A 7,304-nucleotide genomic window follows, 5' to 3' on the forward strand; every position below is an offset into this window, starting at 1 on the left:
ACAACATTGGTCATGATTCTCTCTAGTTACTATTAATTATATAACAAGGGTCAATACATATAAACTATATGATTCTTATAATTTTTATAATGTATTGATATCCATCATGTATAAAGTGTATTGAGTTTTAAATGTCGCTATTAGAATAATTTTAAATAATATTTAAATATAAAAAAAATATCTTTTATAATGTGTCGATTTCTAACATATTGTTTGATCTTTATAAAAGTATTGTGCAAATTATGTTGGATTACTATTATTATGATCATCATCATCATCATAACATTTCCATCTAAATTTGATATATTGTTGTTAAATAAAGTGGTTCACATATATCTACTGTTACTCAAATAGTTCAGATAGCGTTTTCGCTTGATGGAAGTGAAAATATTGAATTTTGAAAATTTATTTATTTGAACTTTTTATCAAACAAAATTCATATAGGGATATATGACCTATCTCACAAAGTTCATTAATATATTTGATACTCCTCACAAGTGATGTAACACCTTGGACTTCAAAAAGAGTTAAAGAGAAGTTCGTTCAAGTCAACCATCAGTTTCTAGTTTTGGGTAAACTTCAATCGATCATATCTTTTAGCACATAAAGAGTTAGGTGGCCTATAACCTCTCAAATTTAAGATCTTTGAGTTCTCTTTCCAACGCCGCCAAGTTTGCTAAATTTCAAGCTCAGAGTAAAAAGTTATGCCCGTTTGAGTGAAGCCTCTCTATTTAAGGCATCTCATTCATTTTAGGAAAGGGTATTTTGGTCTTTTCCTTTTCCCACTAGGCTTAGTGTTACACCCCAAAAATTTATAATTTAAGACTCAAACTATTTTTTATTTACTTATGAGGTCGTGTCGGGTGATTATTAAATTATGCTTAGGTGTTAAGGTCAATTCCTTAATGTGAGAATAAATTTGGAGATGAATCAAGGTCAGAACAATCCCCTAGCACAAATTTGAGTTGAAAGTTTCCTTACAGATTAAGTTTTGATATAAGATTCTACTTGGGTCAACTTTAAACGACCATAACTCTTAGAATATAAAGATTTATGTGGCCCATAACTTATCAAATTAAAGGTATTTGAGCCTTCTTTCCAACACCACCAAGTTTGCATCAATTAGAGTTCAGAGCAAAAAGTTATACCTATTTGACTAGACACTATCTTGCTACGCGCGGTCCAGGCATTTTCCGCACAGGCGCACTGCGAGGCAGCACCTGCTGCCTTCCTACATGGTTGGCTACGCGCCTGAGGCATTTTCTGCACGGGCGTCTACGTCTTTTAAAAACCCCAAATACGTAGTTCACCTCCTTAGTTCATAAATTTACCCTAGAAAGAGAAGTTTTCAAGAAACTAACTTCCTCCAAGGTTCATCCATCATCCAAGGTAACATTTTACCATAGAACTTCATAATTCCTTCATATTAAAACAAAGTAATATCTCCTACTCATGAAATTCATAGATTTTCAAGAAAACTTCTCAAGAACTCATCTCTAAGGTTCAAGAAACAAATTATTGCCATCTTTTCATCCAAAGATCTCACATTTATCAAGAATTTGGAGCCTATAAGGTATGTAAGGATATTCATAGTGTTGGACTAGTTCATTATTACGCCCTACATCTCACTTTAGTCAGTAGCAAGTTGAATCTAGGGTTCTACCCTCAATTTTATGAAATTATTGATATGAGTTATGTTCTTGTTCTAAATTTTAAATTCTAAATTCTTATATTATGAGATTGCAATATTATGTGCATTGGTATGCTTGAGTTGTTGTAACATCCCAAAAAAAATTAAGTTAAGACTCGAACCATTCTTAGTTTGTGAATAAGATTTTACCGAGTAATTTCAAATTTTATTAGGTGTTAAGGTCACTAGATGTAACAACTCGAGTTTCAAAAAGAACTAAAGAGAAATTTGTTCAAGTCACCCTTTAGTTTAAGTTTTGGGTCAACTTCAAATGACCATAACTTTTAGCACATAAAGAGTTGGGTGACCCATGAGGTACCAAATCAAAGATCTTTGAGTCCTCTTTCCAACACCGCCAAGTTTGCTAAAACCCAAGTTTGGATGAAGGATTTATGCCCGTTTGAGTGCAGCCTCTCTAGATAAGGCCTTTCCATCTGTTTTAAGGAGGGGTATTTTGGTCTTTTCCTAACCCCACTAGCCTAACAGGTTTTGTTCACCCAAATAGGGGTCTAAACTAATGGAACCCAGTTTTATTCCATCCAAAGAGAGTTAGAGGTTTCGAGAGCAAGTTCAAGAGGAGAAAGTAGAAGGGTTTCAAGCGTTCTTTTAAGAACTTGAAGAATTTCGCCAAGAACTTAGTTCTTTCGAGGTATGTAAGATTTCATAGTATTGGGTTTGTTCTCCCTCATGCCAATCATGTAAACTTTTACCATGGATTCGTTCTTGAAGTCAAATTATTAAATTCTTGAGAAGTTCTTGAGGTTTTTTCTTGGTTCATTCTTTAACAATGGAGTCTTATTGAGTTCTTGAGGTGAGGGTCTTGTGAATGAGTGTTGTTCTTGATGGATTTTGTGTGGGTTTTCATTGGAATGGTGTTTGGCTTATGAATCTAGAAGAATTTGGAGTAAATCATTTGGTTTTAGAGGAGATAAGGCTGGAAATTGAGATAGTAAGTTCGTCGGGTTTTCTGGGCTCGGATTGGGGCAATGCGCCTGCAGTGTGCCACAAAATATTTTTAGTAATAGGAAGCCAGGCGCCCTGCGCCAGCAATGCGCCAAGGTCGTCGGGCCCATTTCTCCTCTATTATCCGTCCCGTGTATGTTCTTTCCAATCGTGTCTCCACTCTCTTATTGATATTAAATGTTTAAATCTTCATTAATAATTTATAGATCCTACATATCCTAATCATATCTCTTAAATTACGTTTCAAACTATAGTAAAGTTAAGAGGAAAGTCCAAGAGGTCCTTTTGAGTCATTTTGAGAAGTTTTTTGTAATCAACTATAGTTTTGAGCTAAGTCTTGAGGAAGTAAGTATGAGAATGAGAAGAGTTGTATTCATGAGTCTCTATATTGTTATTGAGATCCCCGAGTGGAGTTGTTGATGTCCATAATTCCACATGAACCCTATGAGTTGAGTATTCCTGAGATGAGTAGTATCGTTGAGTTCTGAATTCTTGAGTTATGAGTATTGATTTTTCTTTATGATTATTGAAATCCTTGAGTTGATTTGTTCATGTCTATATTTCAACATGAACCCTAGTTTGAGTTATAAGTCTTGATAAGTCTTTGAAAGTCATTTATTGTGTTTTAAACTGAGTTTTGAGGAAAAGTTTAAAGAGACAGTTTTGAGTAAAGTTTAAGGGAACTAAGTATTCCCAAATGTATAATTTTTACATTGATAAAAGAGAAACTTTAATTTCTAAATGATTTTATGATGAGTCCTGAGCATTACCTCTTTAAAGAGGATCTTTTGAGCAATGATCTCAAATGGAGGATGAGTTATGTTTTTAAACATATGAGCATGAGTATATTATTGGGAGTAGTATTGAGCATCAATATGGAGATGAGTTCAGATGACTCACATTCCTCATAAACCATGTATGCCAACATGGGTACAAAATTATACTTTTTAGATAAATCCTAAGTGCCTGCAGGCAGAGCTTAGTGGATCCACTCAGTTGAGGTGTTCTATACCCCGGCAAGGTATAGGACAGTCCTGGCAGCATGGGCGAGATGTTGTATCATCACGTTGCTCATAGTGATGGTTGTTGGTTAGAGAATCTCCCAAATAATATTAAATAGTTTATTAGTGTATTTTTATACATCTTGAGTTATTATCTCCTAGTTTAAAAGCTTTATATATTGCATCTTATTATCACTGCTTTCATATTGAGTTGAGTTGAGTTGAGGTGAATATGTTTTCCCTTTCATTTTATGATGCAGATACATGTGTTCAGGATCATCAACAAGCGCTTCGTTGAGACCATTCGCATTCCAGCTAGCTTGGGTGAGCCTACTTGCTTCCGGAAGGCTTCACATTTACTTCTTGTTTTGTTAAGTTATTGGGGGTTTTGTCCCGACACCTATCTGAGTTCTAGAGGCTTCATAGATAATTTAAAGGTCGAGGAGTCTTTCATTATTTATTTTGTTGTTGAGATGTTTTGAGGTCATGAGACATTGAACTATAACTTGTTAAATTATTTTTAGAAAGTTATTAGAGTTGAGTTCAAATTGAGTTTTTAAAGTTTATTTATGCATTTGGAGTTCCCATTTTTGCTTGAGTTAGTTTTTCGATTGTAGACAACCATGATGAGGGTTCTAGAGTACCGGCCACGTTCAGGGTGTAGGCTCGGATCATGAAAAACTTGGTATCAGAGCCAGGTTTTCAAGTGTCGTAGGGTGTCTATGAAGCCGTGTCGGTAGGATCTTATTTATGGTTTTGAGGGCCCCACTTCTATAAATGAGGGACTATGGACATTTAAGAAAAGTTTCCCTTTTTTCATACTCTAAATCATGCAATAGAACTTTATCATAAGGAACTTACTCTAACTCGTGCTTTCTCATATTCATTTGACTACCCCTCATACTCAAGGTGGTTGAAAAGCAAAGTCGATGAGTAACTCTCAGCAAAAATCTTGAGAAAGTCATGAGACTACAGAGGGGCTTGAGAGCACCCTGTGAGTGAGTTTAACTATTGAGATTCGAAAGAATGCACTCATATGAATCGTGCGTTTGAGCTAAAAGCGAGATGTACTCTCTTCTCTAAACCTTGTTTCAGCTGAGGTATTTATGAGGTAGTGTGTTGTAGAGCTTGGGTAGCATGTACACCCGAAAGGATAGTATGGCTTATAACGTTAGAAGCAGTCGTAGTAAAAGAGCCCAGAGTTAGAGGAAAACATACCGAGGTATAGTAATCTATGAAAGGAAGATAGTGATAGGGCAGATTATGTTGTTGCAATCATGCGCCCAGTCAGTTATAAATGATGAGTTCCTTTATGAGTAGACCAAGGAATAATAATGTTGTAGAGAGTTTGTGATAGAATGTAGAGGGATATTTACTAGTCCGAATAAGTTAAGTATATTTTAACCATAATAGAGTTGATATCGATGTGTCATCGTGTTAGAGAAGAATAAATATATGTGTTGAATAAGAGAGCAGAGTATTCATGAGGTGATAGACCCAAGCTAGGCTTATGATTTTTGAAGGGAGGACCTCATGGTATTCAGAGAATGATAGAACTAATTAAGAGATAATGCACAGTAAGTGAGTAAATAGTACTTCAGTTGTGAAATGGAAGGTAAAGATAATATGTAGGTAGGTAGACGAAGAGCTAAAGATTTCCTACTTTTTAGGAAGTCTTAATGGGCGAGTTTTTCTTAATTTTATGTAGTATTCATAAGTTAGTATAGTATGTGATGGATTCTGTTAATAATTGTGTTTAGTAATAGACACCAAGATTGAATTTGAGGTCTGATTTGGTAGGTTTGACATAGGGTAGGAGAGGGAATTAAATGTTAGTTGCATTGAATGGGAGTAGTACGAGTGTGGGATTCCAAATTCTAATGAGAGTAATAGAGTGCGGCTAAGTCATTGAGTAACAAGAGTATTAAGAGGTGTACCCCAGATTGTATGTAGTCAGATGAGATTCCCTAAAAGAGTTAGATGAAGCATCCTTAGAAGTCAATGAGAAGAGGTTAAGGGAAACATCCTAGAAAGAGGTCTTAGTACATTCTTATGGAGAGAGCGGTAGTCATGAGATAAGCTTTTCCTGAGTATTAGAGTAAAGGGAATGTAGACCAGTTTAGAGATAATGGAATAGATCCATAGTTTTCAAGTGTAAGCTTTAGACCTAAGGGGGAGATGATAAGATGAGAAACAAATTCAAGTGTTGAGAATTAGATAGTAATGGATTTAAAAAGAGCTTTAGAGATATATCAATTCATCCACACTCTAGCGTATTCCTCGAAGTTCAGTCATTTCAAAATCTTGTTGATGTTCTAATGTCAGAATTGTATCTATGACCTACGCTCATGCACTTCAGAGAGATTCAAATTTGTGCTCAGTTTTCAGAATGAGGGGCAAAGACTTTAGCCCATTAATCTCAATCTTACTCCATAAAGTTATGGATATCAGCCTCAGGATATGAACCTATTCATATAAGCACTTATGTCTCATAGTATGCTCAGTCTTGTAGATTCATGATTACTCTCAATGGCTAGCAATATAATGTTATGTCATGCATACTCTTATATCAAAATTGTCAAATGAATCGTGCTTAGGATCTTTTGCCCTAAAGTTTTTTAGTGATTCTTTTTTAGTAGTTGAGTGATGCTAGAAGGAGAAGTTTAATGTTCTTATTGTGGTAGTGATGATGTTCTTATCTCATCTAAGGTTAAAATGTGGAGGAGGAATATAATGGAGTTTTACTATGAGTAATAGTTAAATGAGAGTCATTAGTTGGTTCCGGACAGTAATGCGTGAAATTTTAGTTGATATGGTAGAGGTGATGAGAAAATGAGATTCTTAGGAAGTTGGTTAGTAGGAGTCCATGGAGTTGTTAGAGTATTAAGCTTGAATGTGGTGTTGTTAAATATTATGTGGTTCTTGATATGAGCCCAAGGTTGGTTGAATGTGGTGGTAAGGAGTAATATTCTTGGGATGAGATTTCCTATAGAGGTATAGAACCCGAACCTTATGATTTTGGGTTAATCTTGAATATAGTAAGAGCATACCGTTAGACTCAAACCTTGGTAAGAGTAGTCATGTACCCTTGTGGGAGCTATGAGTTGAAGCCAATGAGGTGTGGAAATAAGGAAAGAAGAGTATAGTTGAGGAGTGTTGCTAAGCTTATTAGCTAACAGTCTTATTACCCAAGGCATAGTATTCCAATTCTTACATCATGCCTAGACCTCCTTTGTTTCAGATAAGATAACTTCAGATAAAGCGTGACTATGTTCACAACAACATCATTCTTGACTTATGTACTATAGAGAGTTCCCACTCTGGGTGAATTTACCTATAATTTATCCCTTTTTCCATTAAGGGTGTGTTTGGTATGAAAATGTTTTCCTATTTTTCCATTATTGGTTGACTTAAATATTTTGGAAAATGTTTTTCCAAACCAACTCATTTTACTTAAATTTAAGAAAAATGACTTCCACTAAAAAATTAAGGAAAATATTTTTCAAAACTTTACTTCATCCTTCAATATATTTATCTTACTCTACCCTGTACCCCGTATCCGACCCTCCCCCATCCAAAAAAAAATTAAAATTTTTAAATTTTCTTATTTTTTAAATTTCAAATATCTTTTTACCCCTATCCCCAAACAA

The sequence above is a fragment of the Solanum tuberosum genome, unplaced genomic scaffold (genome assembly GCF_000226075.1).
Source record: "Solanum tuberosum cultivar DM 1-3 516 R44 unplaced genomic scaffold, SolTub_3.0 scf00467, whole genome shotgun sequence".
NCBI lineage: Eukaryota > Viridiplantae > Streptophyta > Magnoliopsida > Solanales > Solanaceae > Solanum > Solanum tuberosum.